The sequence below is a fragment of the Etheostoma cragini genome, chromosome 6, assembly GCF_013103735.1.
Source record: "Etheostoma cragini isolate CJK2018 chromosome 6, CSU_Ecrag_1.0, whole genome shotgun sequence".
Classification (NCBI taxonomy): Eukaryota; Metazoa; Chordata; class Actinopteri; order Perciformes; family Percidae; genus Etheostoma; species Etheostoma cragini.
Window position 1 is genome coordinate 20,512,303 of NC_048412.1, and position 14,828 is coordinate 20,527,130.

A 14,828-nucleotide genomic window follows, 5' to 3' on the forward strand; every position below is an offset into this window, starting at 1 on the left:
AGGCAGCCAATCAGGTGAGTTACTCCCCTGGGAAAACTACTACGATCAAGAGGAGAAGGGGAAGGGAAGGGGGAGGGTTAGTCAATAAGGCTTCAGTGTCACCAGCACAAATCTTCTTCTCTTTTTCTCTGTTAAGCTTTTCAGCCTATTTTGCTATGTTCTTTTGACACAGTTATTGACGTCAGAGCACTCAAACTTCATTCTTGCTACTCCTCTCTCTTTCTCTCTGTGTGTAGGAGGCACTCAATGACTTTAAAACCCCAAACCTATGTACAGTACTGCATCGGATACACATTGTAAGTGAGGGCAGTGTTTTCTATCAGTATACTCACAGACAGATTAGAGACAGATGAATGACTACTGGTGTCATTTACAGGTTACAGATATTTTGCATTCCTATTTCTAGTTTACATTTACCAGAAACATTTGCATTACAGAGAATTGGATTTTCTAGTAATTGTTTTCCAGATTTCATCTTGTCAAATTTAGCTTGAAATGTGCTTCTTATCCCGACTAATAAAGACATGACTATGACAATATTTTAGTCTGTGTCAGTGTTTGTATTGCAGCATGTTTTGAGAGGGATTAAGTCCCGCCAGAGAATTTTATTTATTTTCGTTGGTGTCAGGTGATTGACAGTAAGCGGAGCACAATGTAACGCAGTGATATGAAAGCACTCAACCTGGGGACTTTCTGGCACAATGAGATACCGGTGATAATAAAACAGAACACTAACAAGACCAAATCAAGGCTTTATTTTTAACTGCGATGGATTTTCTGTCTTAGGCAATTTTCAAGTCTGCTGCCAGGTTGTTTTTCAAGCGGAGTAAAAATGGCAGCAAAAAATGGCATCTTCTGATAGTGAAAAAATTAACTACTGTGTGGCTCTTTTAACACACCACTGAGAAAAATATATAAAAAAGAGAGGCACACACTCAAACAACCAACAATGTTATACGTCAACAATAAAGCAGAGATGATCCTGCAGGCTCCCTACAGTGTGTGACAGTGACTTTAGGAGTCTCACAAGAACACACTTGATTCAATGAAACCCCAATAAAAACAACAATGAAGGTAGATGATCAGACTCGGCATGCTCAGCCTTCCCTCACACAATAATAAACTCTTCTCTCGATGGCTACTGTCGGATCTGCTGTTGGGCTGAATCTGTGGCAGGATTTGGTCAGGATCTGTCCAGATGCTGGGTTATAATTATCAGGCATGGGACATTATTGGGGTAGCTTTACAGGGTTAGCTGAAATGGAATCTCTCTCTCTACCAGATAAATTTAGGCTGACCACTGGTTCCGATCAAGCATTTGATCCAATTGTCAGGGTGGGAAAATCCGCTGTAAATCAGCCTGATAACCATCAGCCATACTACCAGCCTTAGTCTATGTCCCACACTCTTTATGACTCCCTCTCTCTCTCTCTCATTCCATACTGCACCTATTTTCTTCTTCTACTCTAGGGATGGGAAATAAAAAGATATTTTGGGCATCCACTGTGTTTTGGAAATGCCACATCCTGTTCATATTCTGCTAAACCAATGTTCGTTAACTGCCGGATGGGGCTTCATACATTTGGATGATTAGAAACTCTCATGGTTAAATAATCAGTAGAAAAAATGAGCAACTGCTTTACAAAATATCTGACTCTCTGATAAAAAGTCAGGTACAAACTTGTGTACATGTGCGTGCGTGGGGAGAGAGCTCACATAGAAACTCCTAAGGTGCATTTTGGTGAGAAACAGCCAATTACTGAACTCAAAAGTATGTTGCATACACAACTCACAGTGAGTGAAAGCTAACGACTACAGCTAAAAATACACTCAAGAAACTTAAAAATACATTCAGCAGTTTAAATCCAATCCCTTTTGGATCAGAGCCCTTCACTATGTTAAACAAAGTTGAAATAATTAAAACTGATGACCATCACAGAGACCTGTAGCTACCTTTAAGTTACCCAGGAAACTCCAGTGTTTCGATGTTTAGGAACATTGAGGATATTCAAATATGAGAAAAAAACTTTATAGTGGTGATAAAAATATTGGAACTGGCAGCACCTCTCTCTTTAAGGGTTAGGATCTTCAATTCTTCTGCGGCCCCTGATGCCGATATAAATTGATGTGCACAAGTGTGAGGAACTCTGGCTAAAAACACTAGGCGAAGGAATCACTGACAACCTGCTGCTTTTTGTCTCAATCCATCCCTACCTCTGTCCTCCTCTATCTATGTGTCTCTATTCGTCCGTCCCTGTGCCTCAGCTGCGATCCTTCCATCATTTCTATCTCCCTGGTGTGCTGTGCTTTTTTGCCTCATCGCTTCACCAGCTCCTCTTCCTCCCTCCCCCCCCCCCCCTTTTCTCTCACTCTCTCTGTTGTTTTTGTTCAATACCCTACTACAACCGCTTCCAGCTCCTCCCACTTTCATTGTGCTACCTCTCCTTGACTCGATCCTTCTCCCACTGCCACTTTCTCCTTCACCCCCATTTGTCCTTCTTCATGGCATCATGCATCATGCCACTTCTTATCTGTTTTTCACATTCTGCTTCTTGCTGGGTATTGATAAATCGTTACACTATCTCTCTCTCGTCTATTGTTCTTTGTGTCCTGTGTTTCATCTCCTCCACATGACACAATTATTTGGCTTTTATTGCTGTCCTTCGTCGTTGTCTCCGTCTCACATGTATTGATGCCCCAGTGTGTACTTGCTCCACATGTGCAGTGTCCACATCTAACACATTGTTGGGGACTCATTATTTTCCACTTTTATTTTAAGAATGTAGGACGCTTGGTGAATACTGGATGATAAAATATTTTGTATTATCTTATTATATTGTTGTTTATTACTTGTGGAGGGCTGATCTGCAGCAAAATCAGCAGCCCCTGCATTTTCTCCTCAGTTTACTTCTCCATCTATTAGCAGAAACATATTCTGAGCTGTGTTTGCCGGTGAGGGACCTTGGTTTGCTCTTAACTGCAGTGAACGGTTTCCCCTTGCAGAAGGAAACAGTGCAATAAAATTCAACTAAAAATCAATTTGAACAGATCTGGTCTGTTCCTTACTATAAAACTCCAGGTAGTTTTTTATTGGGTAAAAATAGTTAAAAAATGGTGAGCCTGTACGTGTGTGTGTGTGTGTGTGTGTGTGTGTGTGTGTGTGTGTGTGTATGTGTGTGTGTGTGTGTGTGTGTTCCCGGATCTAATTGGCATGGTCCTTGTGTCCAGCAGTTGTAGCAGTGAACACTGGAGCAGAGTTCAAAAAGAGGACAGGAGAGGGGAGGGGCTAAATAGGCTGCACACACGCACACACTCTCTCTCACACACACACACACACACACGCACACACGCACACAAACACACACACACATACACACATACACACACACACACACACACACACACACACACAAAGGGGAACTGCTGGTGTAATATTGGAGCACAGGGACACAGACTTACAAATTATAGCCCCACAAAGATGAAATGTGAAGTAATGGCTGATGTTACCCTACAATATACTAGAGCATGGGGACATACGTCCATGCAGTCAGGGAGCAGAAAAATGCAAATTGAAAAAAAATAATATCCCTGTGTGGAGTCATTGCATGGACACACCCTCACACTCATAAAAACACAAGCTCATGGCATTCAAGAAAGCATAATGGTACAGCCCTAAGAGACATTGAGTCAGTATCTTAACATGTGTGAGTGTGAGTGTGTGTGCTCCTTTAAGGCCAGCGGTGATGAAATCTGCCTGCGGCGACAAGAACAGCTTCACCATGACACCAAACACACCCTGGAGAACTGTAGACACCTTGCCACTCATGGATGAGTAAAAGAGAGATAGAGGGACAGATGAGTAAGAGAAGAAAAGAAAAAGAGCATGCAATTGGGAGATGGAGGCCAACAACAAAATGAATGGAGACAGTGCTGCGCTGAGAAGGAGAGACTGAGAAGAGAGGTAATTTGTGATGACAACATGAGAAAGGGAAAACAGAAAGAATTCAGGAGACAGAGAGGGAGTAAGCAGGAGAGATATGCTACGTGATTGATAAAAACACAGAAACCAGAAAAGATAAAAGGCATCAGAGAAAGCTATGGAGGGAATTTTCATTTGAGAGGAGGAGGAAGAAGTAGAAAGGGTATTTATCTAAGCCCTGAGGAAAGGAGTGGGGGGGGGGAGAGAGCGAGCAGGAGACAAAATATACAAGAAAGAAAGCAAAAAAGAAGAGCGAGGGATGAACATGAGCAATGAAAAAAGCTGAAGAGGAGCTGCCTTTTGAAAGCTATTTGGTCCTGAGCCCCCATTAATTCAGCCCGCATTTAGCTTTGTATGTGAAGTGCTTTGGTAACAATGGATTCATCAAGCAGCCTGCATGATTTGAATTTAGCTTTAGGGGTAGGGTGGGGGGGGTAGCAGAGATGCAGTTAGGGAAGGAGAGGAGAGGAAAGGAAGGCCGCGCGCCAAGTGTGTGGAGCTCCTTCATTGTGCTGAGGGCCATTCATAGTGAATAGATGCTCATGGGAAGGGTGGGGTGTCAACTTTTATTGTCACGAAGATGAGTTATTGTTTATTCACCAGGAAAGACACTAACCGAGGCAGGGAAGATAAGGACGCCTTTGTGTGTGTGTGCACACAAGTACGTGAGTTTGCAAGTATGTGAGAGAGTGCAAATGCATGTCTGTATGTGGGCAGAATCAAACAAGTGGAAGAAAAATGTAGCTTGATTACTACAGACAGAACATCTAAGTAATTGCATGCAATTTATTCCCAAGAAAAATATGTTTTAATATCATCTCGGGATATTTCACTTTTTCCATGTACAGAGGAGGCTACTATGCTGCATTTTCATGAGGCCACATTTTTGACATACCCCATTCCCCACATTATTGACTGTCCACTCCTCCTCTCTCCTGCCCTCCTATGCATCCTTTCCATTATTCCAGATCACGCTTACCCAAACACACACACACACACACACACAAACACGCACTCTCTCTCTCTGCTGGGATTATTTACCGTTTACAGTACGCCGCTGCATCATCTGTCACATCTGTCCCGTGCTCATCTCTCTTTCCCTCCCTCCCATCTCAATTGTCAAACACTAAAGGTCACTGTGAGCCGTAAAATAAAAGCAGACAAAAGCGTTCTGCTCCCATACTTATCCACTGACTTTGAAACCCTAGTGCGGGACAATGGAAGCCGAGTAAGCACCACAGGCTGAGATAACAGCACTCAGCTAATACGGCAACCAATAAACACCACAGTAAACACTGCAGAGTTGTTTGTCCATATCAACAATCAGAGCCTCTATAAAGTCACACAGTCTATCAGCTCTGTAGTCCCACTGTTTTACAAACCAAGGTGAAAAAGTCAGAGATAAGCACAGCTAATTGTCTTGTTTTTTTCACAGATCCATATTTTCTCAAAAAAACAGAAAAGTTATTATATAAGTTAAGTTATTTCCCTACACATCCATACACAAAGGTTGTTGTGGGTCCTTCGGCAAGAAGACTCTGATCCCTGCTGTTTACAGAAAATAAGGTCCTTTTGTGAAGAGACGGCTCAGAGAATTTTACGGTAAAAGAAAGTTAAGAGACATTTGGACAAACAATAGAAATGCAAATGAGATGCTGGTTATGCACCAAAGTCCCTCTAAGTCATAGACAGATTATGAGATGATGGTCCCCTGGGTTTGGATGTGTAAAAGCCCACCCATCTCTTTCTAATTTTGGTGTTCAAGTGACCAGTTAGAGAATTCTTTATTTCTTCTTGCAGCTTGGAAGCGCCCATAATCCACGGTGTCACTGCAGAGCTAAAGACCTACTGTAACCATCCTACAGAAAGTATCAGGCGACACACACACACACACACACACACACACACACACACACACACACGCATGCACGCACGCGCACGCACACCCACACACACACACACACACACAAACCCTTTGAAGGAGTCACAATTGTTTCTTTCTTGCAACTTCAAAGAGAATATTTGGGTTATTACACAAGTTGGGTTAGTTGGGTTAGGCAGAAAGACTTTTTGCAATTTTCTACAATGTGAAAGCTTACTTTTCATTCACACAGAGGATTTTCCTAACTTGGGTCCTCCGCCCTATTGGGCCCTTGGGCCGCATCCACCCTGACTGACCATAGTCTAGATCAGGGGTCTTCAATGGTTTTTTTAGCCAACTAAAAGAGACATGGAGAAAGGACCAGCCTATTACATATGTTGCATAAAATGAAGTTGCATAATAAACTGGAAAACCCACAATAATGTGTATTGCAGCCTACAGCCTTCATACCTTTTTACATATAGGATACTAAGCTATTAAAATGGCCTACTAATTGTAATGAATTATTAAATAATTCATGTTTAAATGTTAAATTTACTAATGGCACAGTGAACCCTTTGGATGAACTGTGTATGTTGAAGGCTTTAGTGACTACCTTAGCTATGGGACAGTTAGCAGTGGGGATTTATATTTGCTAATAATATGTTGGATTCAACGCTTAGACTTTTTAATTTGAAAACCTCAAATTAAACAATAATTTGGGGTGTTGGATACTTTACTTACTTAATTACACTGCTTTCAGTGCACACACGGGCACACACACACACACACCACTAACCACCATCAACAATAACAACAACAACAACAACAACAACATCATCATTGACCTTCTGCACATTAATCAAAGCTGATGTGACACTCAGGCCAACCTCTAAACTACTTCTTGTCATCATTGTGCCTTGTTACGTCAGCCTATCATCCTTTGTTGACACACACACACACACACACACACACACACACAATTCTGAAAGCCCAAGAGAAAGTCAGTGCATGAAAAGGCTCTACTCCAAATGGCTCATGTATTCAGTCCATTCCCCCAGTGGATCTGCCCTATATTGACAGAGCAGAATGGGGAAGGCCCTAGTCAAAGTATGAGACAGAACAGTGTGACACAGTTCTCACACTACCTGAACGGCACACCAAATAATACAACACTAAGTCCCTCGCTTTGAGAAGGGCAATTTCACTCAATTGTGGCAATGATCTCATTGTGTATGAGGCCAATGTGAAGCTTCATTTAAAACCTTTTAATGGTAAACAAACAGCCTATAATTTATGGAAATTAAGTGGTGTCTGAAATATGGATGGCGGTTTGAAAATAAAATCAATGAGGATAACACTGTGAAAGGGAAAAAAGCTGAAGAAGCAGTATAGTGTTATTCTACCCAAGAGCTTTTATCTAACTTGTCAACCTTGAGAGCCATACACAATGTGTGGCTTTGTGTGTACGTGTGTGTGTATTTGTGTGTAGTAATTCAACTACACAAATTTCATAAGAAAGGTTTACAGTTGTTATTCTAGGTAAACTTTGTGTAACATATTTATATTTTCAAAGTGCACACAGTCAATAAAGCAAAACAAATGTCAAAACAGACTTCCCAGTCAAACATATTTATCAATGAAAGGAGACATTTTTTACGAATAGGTGCATGGAAACACTTTAAACTTGTCTGATCAACCTAACGGCAAAAAGAAAGCTACTGTAGACCCTAAGGGCTCACTGATCCTGAAACTTGACTGGGAAATAGCCAGCAAAATGTGTCCAGTATGTAAAGTACAAATATAAGCGGGGGTCTGATTGCAGAGAGACATACAGGTTTTACAGAATCTTGAAATCAACATAGCATTTTACCAGCATTCAGTGACACAAAATCAAAAATAGGGGCGATTATGTGCCCTGCGGCTGATTCTACATAAAAAGTCTTGCTGGGGCATTCTGAACCAGCTATTATTTCAGCAGCACCGACAGGCAAGATAGGCCAAAGCATGTATAATCAATGCTAGTTGTTATAAAGCACAAAAGGCTGTAGTTAGGACATATATCTCAGATAGATTGGAACAGAAGTGACTAGATATGCAAAATCAACATTCTACTATTATTTTGAATTGTTCAATAGTGGACTGTGTGGGCTCAGGACTACCTTAAATGATACTAAATACTCCCAGTTAATCTGGAAGGAACTATTGGCTATACAATCTTTATTAGCAGTTATATAATCAACAGCTGATCGGGTTCTAATGAATGCCACAGCAGATTGTCATCTGTGTATCGTGTAAACTGTCGTGTCTTTTGTTGATTTGTTGTGGCATTTATTTCTTTGGCTGAACAAATGAATTGGCGCCTCATACAAAACATTAAAGTAACCTGTGGACTATTTGACAACTTGTGGCGCTTTGGAGGTATGTTTTTTTGAATATGTCCTCATTTTGTATCTTTTGCTCTGCTAGACAGATATGCACACACACTGCCAACAGTTTAACACAAATTCTACAGCTGAGGGGGAGGGGGGATTCAACGACACACATTTTATAAGAAAATGGGAATGAATTCATGAGTATGTGCAGACAAAGATAGGTGCCAAAAACAATAAATATTAGACTTGGGATTACCACTTTCACTATTTTTTTATGGCCTGGCAAATCAAACTGAGCTAAATAAACCTATTTCTTAAACTAAAGTGTTATTGGAGTAAAGCTAGCGGGGAGGAGGACATTCATAGTTATATTTTCAGTCTCCTTCCTTATTTGCTGCTGATGGCCAGAGTGAACTGGAGGGAAGTGGAGCAACTGTAAGGCTGGGAGGTGGGAGGGAAGGACAGTGGGTGGGGAAGAAATGTGACGCTGTGCTGATGGGACTTTTATGATGTCCTGTGTTGCTGGAGCGTGGAGCTGGAAGAGGAAGAGTAAGGGCCAAGAGAAAGGAGTGTCAGCAATGCGTATGGAGGGATACGCTCCAGAGTGAGCACCTGGTGGGACTGGAGGGCTTAACAGATTGGGACAAAGACAATGGCACTCATTTATGAAAAGTGGGTACAACCTAAAACAGGCAAAGGACGGGTGTACGCCGATTCCTACGCAAAGCAAGGCATTTACCAATTAGGCTTTGAAAAAATCTCACATCTGGTCTGAACTTGTGTACGCAAGTTTTTGAGTCAGTCTAGACTTACGGTGGAGCATGTAACAAGAGAAGGAGAAGTCATCAGTTGATCACTTATCGGCAATGGCAGGTCTGGCCCTCAGCACGGGGGGGGCAAAGGACACGCGCTCTCCCTCGTGGAAAAAAAAACATGTGTAAAGTGCAAACTGCAAAAACTCTGCTACTGTGTGTTTATTTAAATACAGGTACACCATGTAGGCCTAATAGATTGCAATATAAGCCTGTATATTACTAATAGGAGTATAGCATACATAAGTCAAAGATATATAAATTAAATAAACTGGAGTCCAATTTAGTAACACTGTTGACCGCATCAGTGATCTCTTTCTACTCCGATTCTTCCTACAGCCAAATACCAGTTTTTAGGCTTCCAAATAGTACACTCATTACTGCAAATTAAATTGAGATGTCAGGGTTTCAAGCTCCAACTCTGAAAAGTTGCTTCTTAGCCACACTACGTCTGGCCATGTTGTAAACTGTAGGGGCGAGGCCTCAAAATCGAATATATATCGGGGCGTGACATTTAAATTACAATCATTTCCAGCCGCTGCATTTATCAATGTACGACCATTCTTACGCTCTGATTGGTGTTGTATGTATGTTCCATGAATCCCACGTGAAGCCTGTCGTGAGAGGATTTCTGCTCGCATATCTGCGCTGGTTTCTACATTAGGTCGATGAATGAGGGCCAATGAGAGAGTCACTGTGACTGTGTGAGTGTGCTGTTTTTCTTCTGTGCTCTTATTTTTAGGTATACAGAACAAGAAAGCTTTTTCAAAATGATTTTCTTCAAAGGTTTGTCTTTGGTTTTGACTTTAAGTTAGCACCATGTTATTTATGTATAAAGTTACTGTATGTTTTAAGTCAAAAGTAAACTGCATGTCAATAATAATTCACTGCAGTTCTTGCTGAAAAAGATGTTGGGGAAGATCATAAAGCAGGAATAGGCACAGAAGAACAAAAAATGTCCAAACATATCAAAACAGTTCTTTCTCACACATTTAAAATGAAGACAAGGTGAGGACACGATTAACCGCTTCCAACCTCTGGATGACAATAGAAATAAATAGACATAAAATGTAAAACTTTATATTTATGTAAATGAGTCACTTAAGACATGATAGTTTCTCATTTCTTTTCCGTTTAAGGAAGAAGCCATTATTACAATGGTGACAAACTATCCAATCACACTGTGCAGCGGTCCTTGACATTCCCAGAACATTGTGAAATTCTGCACGTCCAAAAAGGAGCAAAAATCATGCCCTGTGACACTTTACTGCCATCGGAAATGTGGCATTTCTGTCCAGACCCATCTGTGTCAATCAATTACAAATTTGCTAATTAAGTTTTGGAAAGCCAGATCAGGAGAGAACACTGTGTTTCGATGTTATGTTGAAATCTGTTCTACAAATACAGTTTCCTCCCAATTGGTTAGGATTTCTGGTCAAAACGATGACTGGTTGGGGTTTGGGGCTAAGGTTGGGTTCAGTTTAAGGGAAGCTGAAACACAAATTGATAAGAAAACAAGCTTTGACACAACACCAGCAAGTCTTATAAGAGAGTCAATGCAAGAAAGCAGATTTCTCTTATTCTCATGAGAACTGGCATTTGGTAAGTTTAACGGTCAGTGAATAAGGCGAACCAATGAGAGGTTGGGATGATTTCACAGAAAACGATGAGAGTGCTACCTCCATTTACACATCAAATCATGTTTGTGTGTATCTCTTTCTGCCTGTGCCTGAATCATTTGTGTTTGTGTGTCTTTGTGTATCCACCCATGTGTGCATGATGCAGTGTTTGAAGGTGCCTGAGTACATCTCTCGCTGTGTGCAATCTGCAGCCGGTCTGTGGTTGTTGTATTTTTTTTCCCCCATCATCCCTCCGTTGGCTCCTCTCAAATGGCAATTTGTAAAACACGGCCCTCTGTTAGTCCTCTCTCTCGCCTCACAGCCCTTTCCTGCACGACTGCTCCCCTCCCTCATCTGTCCACCCCCTCTCCTCTTCGTTTCACTTCCTTCCCTCACTTCCCTCCTTTTTCCTTATCCCTCCTCTCATTTCCATACCTCCTGTGCATTCTGCATCCTCAGCTACATCCCTCTTTCCAACTGTTTATCTCCCTCTGTCGTTCTGTCTCTCTCTCTCTCTTTCTCTCTCTTGTTTGCCCTTCGTAGTTCATGTGATGTTTTTTCTTCATTATCTCTACCTCTTTTTTGGTTGTCCATCGTTGCTGTGGCTGAGAGTCATTACCTCTTCCAGCTCGCCCTCCTGCACTTATTTTATGATTTGTTTTTTAGGGATCTCAATTGGCTTCTGACTTATAATGTAATTAAGAGTTTGTTTCTCTGCATACCACATCATATGGATATGCACATAACAATGCAGTTGCTGTTGAATCTCCACTTTAAACTGCATACTTTATTGACTTCTGCTCACTCTGGCTCCGTTCCCAAGAGGAAGTGGTTGGGAACAACGTGAGTTTTGCGCTGCTTTTGCGGTCACTCAAAGTTAAAAGGAGCGAACTGCAAACTGGTTTGTTGACATGTTGTCAGTGTAATACTTTGACCTTATTTAAAAGGCTACTACCTGCAGTATCGCTGTAAGACTGAACCAGGAGAAAACAAATATGGGATGAGGGATTTACTCATGCTCCCAGTGTGCATGCATGCGTTTCACTTAACAGCTGTAGTACCTGTATGGCCTAATGGTGCTTCAACAGAGTTTAGCGGCTGCCGCAGAGATTGAACCTTTAAAACGGACAGAAGAATAGCCGGGAGCTGCTATGCGTGAATGGAGGAGAGGAAGAATAACCTGAAGGACGGAGAATAGAGAGTGATGAGCAGATGACACAGACAGGGTTCTCGTCTCTCAGCCTTGTCTGCTTTATATGACTTCCCACATCTCCACTTGTCTTGTCTCATTTTCCACTAATAACGTCAATTGTTTACCCTCGCCTATTACTCAGGTCACCTCTATTAAATTTGTTTCAGCATTCACCAGTATTTTGCGTTGTTGCCCAGAGAAAGTTCTCCGTCCTCTCCATCTTTAACTCTGAGGTAAATAGTCTCTAACTCTTTCGTCTTCATTAGCTGTCTGTCCACCCGTCTTTTACATCACTCTCCCACCCCTTGACCAATCCATCTATCCAGCCACATGCCTGCACACAAACACAAACATGTGGGCTTCTGTGTGTCACTGGGCATTTCCATGACAACGTCAACATGAAGACCGCCCCTATCTGCCCACGGTTTAGCTCATTTGCATTTCATTTGCATGTTTCTCGAGCAACCGGCGGCATTTGACTTTGACAATGGTGGGGAAACTGGCATGACCCTGTCCGACTCTCTCTCTCTCTCTTTCTCTCCACCCAGCGTTTTTGCCATTGAACCTCTCTACTCAATCACTACTCATCGCTCTCTCGTTTTTGCCCTCTCTCTGTCTATTGCCATGAAAGTGTCAGTCAGAGTAGCATTCCCTTTACTCTTTACCCATCCTTCTTCTACTGCTGTTGTGAAAAACATCCATTTCACTTTGTCAAGTTACACATTTACATCCTCCTGTTTCTCTCATTTGCAAACATTTTTTTTCCTGTCATTTTCCAAAACCCATCTGAATAAGCTGCAACTCTTTCATTCCTTCTCTGAATAACAGTCAAACTTGCAGCCTATTTGCGATTGGACAAAGAGCTTTCCATCCATTTCCTTTGCAGACAAACACAGCTGCTGCTAAACACTCGTGCACACACTCTTCACTATTGACATTGCATCACATTAAACTACATGCATACACACATGATTATTGACAGTCTATGACAAGAAAAAAACTGGCAAGTGTACACAAACAGAAACATGCATGCGACATCCCGACAGGGAGAGAAACATCAGCAGCAGTAAACAGACCCTCCTGCACACAGCCACGTTCACAAAGACGTCCCCAAGTAGCTGTGAAATTAAACTTATTTTTTCAGATCCGACAAATCTTTTGAGTGGTTAACCAGACACAAAAGCACTTGCCTTTTTTTCCTCATTTCTTTTCTTTTCCATCATGAGGATTTCCAATCAAACAAATTCTCCATAACTGAGATTAGCATCACTAATTTGCTTCCACCACTCCACAACAAATTACATGCCAGCATCAACAATGTGGCAAAGTCACTTCCTATTCCCCATATCCTGCCGGATAAACGTTAAAGTTAAAATGTTGTGCGAGTATACCAGAACATGGCTGTCGTGCGACTCTGTTTGTTCACATCCTCTGCTCTGGAGAATTTAAAAAGCCGTGCTCAAGATCCCTGCTGTAATTGGTTGTGTTGTTGAAGAGCAGAAGTGTTCACAGGATTCGTTACTACTAAACCAACATGAGGTGTGTCAACGGCGGAAAAATTAGACACCATCACCAGTCTACACTACACTGTGTATGTGTGTTTTGCTGTCTTTATGAGAACCAAATATGTGCGTCCATAGATAGCATTACCTATTAGTATGAGTCATCAAATGTAGAGTGTGAGCAACAGGGCATGAAATTAACACCCGTCCACCTGTGAAATGCGGGTGAATTTTGCAATTGGCTTGTAACACTGTCAATCTACGTGCCAAGTTGGCTGGTAGCCAATCAGAATTGAGTGACTCAGATGCGTAACTATTGGCAGCAGGGTACACAGTTGCTTACTGGCCCGGACCAATCAGGGGCCTGCATCATTGGAAGACATTTCTTGACAGCTGGGGCCCCCTATCACATTTTTATTACTCGTGACAATCCCAGCAGTCTCATTTGCAGCCACTTACAAAGCGGCCGTGAGAACGGATCAAATTAATTTCCTTGTTTCTGATAGGGCTGAAGAAGAGACGTGTGTGACTCGAACATCTCAGCAACAAAACATACAGCGAAAGACGTCCTGCCAACCTTTATACATTTTAACATCAATGTACTCTGACGTTTTTTCGCTATAAAGTGGCTGAAAGTTGCTGCCGTTTCAATCCTGTCGACTCGCTGCAGTGGGTGGGGCTGCTGCTCCGTTCCCCTCACAACCGACGCGCGCACACACACACATAGTGGATGAATGAAAAACCGCAGATGAGATGTACAGATTTACCTAAATTGAGGACAGCTACATTATTGTAGGTGTAATGATAAGTTAAAGTCCAATAAGTACTTTATCAAACTGTGTGCATGTGTGTCCCAGCCCAGGATAGGAAATTATGGTTTTATGCTGGAATATCAAGGCGGGCCCCCCTGCTACATCATGTGATGACGCAATGTCCACAAGTAGTCTCATAGAGACACAGCATTTCTTGTTTTTCACCTTTAGGAGGCAAAAAATCTGGATGGTAAAAAGTGACAGATTTTTACAGTGGCAGGTGGAAAAAAGTTAACTTCAGGCCCTGTTGAGCAATGGAGGATGCAAATATGTGTGTGTGTGTGCGTGTAGAAGTGGAGGAAGCATTCATTAATGGTTGAGTCTGTAAGTGTGTGTGCGTGTGCGTGTGCGTGTGCGTGTGCGTGTGCGTGTGTGTGTGTGTGTGTGTGTGTGTGAAAGTGGAGAAAGCATTCACTAATGTTTGAGTCTGTAAGTGTGTGTATGTGTGTGTGTGTGTGTCTGTGTGTTAGTGGTTGTGTGTGTGTGTGTGTGTACTTACTCGCCTGTATTTATGTGAGAAAGGAACATTGTGTATCACAGAAAAATTAAATGACTGCTCTCTGGTTCTCATTTGACATTTTAAAATCTAGCCACCAAAGGACAGAGAAAGTTTTATGAAAACTCTCCAGCAGTGATGACAGACAGAGAGACAGACAGACAGAGAGACTGACAGAGA

At 41.9% G+C, this 14,828-nt stretch overlaps 1 protein-coding gene and 1 long non-coding RNA gene across 2 annotated transcripts in view; both read right to left on the reverse strand.

Moving 5' to 3' along the window:
• The window catches only part of cadm4 (cell adhesion molecule 4), a 148,204-nt gene that overhangs the window by 52,236 nt on the left and 81,140 nt on the right, over positions 1-14,828 (reverse strand). The gene's annotated exons all lie outside the window — the stretch shown is intronic.
• On the reverse strand, positions 2,413-8,953 carry LOC117946621. Its single transcript, XR_004657060.1, has 3 exons — positions 8,867-8,953; positions 7,804-7,806; positions 2,413-2,424 (listed from the first exon to the last, which is right to left on the reverse strand). It is a non-coding gene; the product is annotated as an uncharacterized LOC117946621 (long non-coding RNA).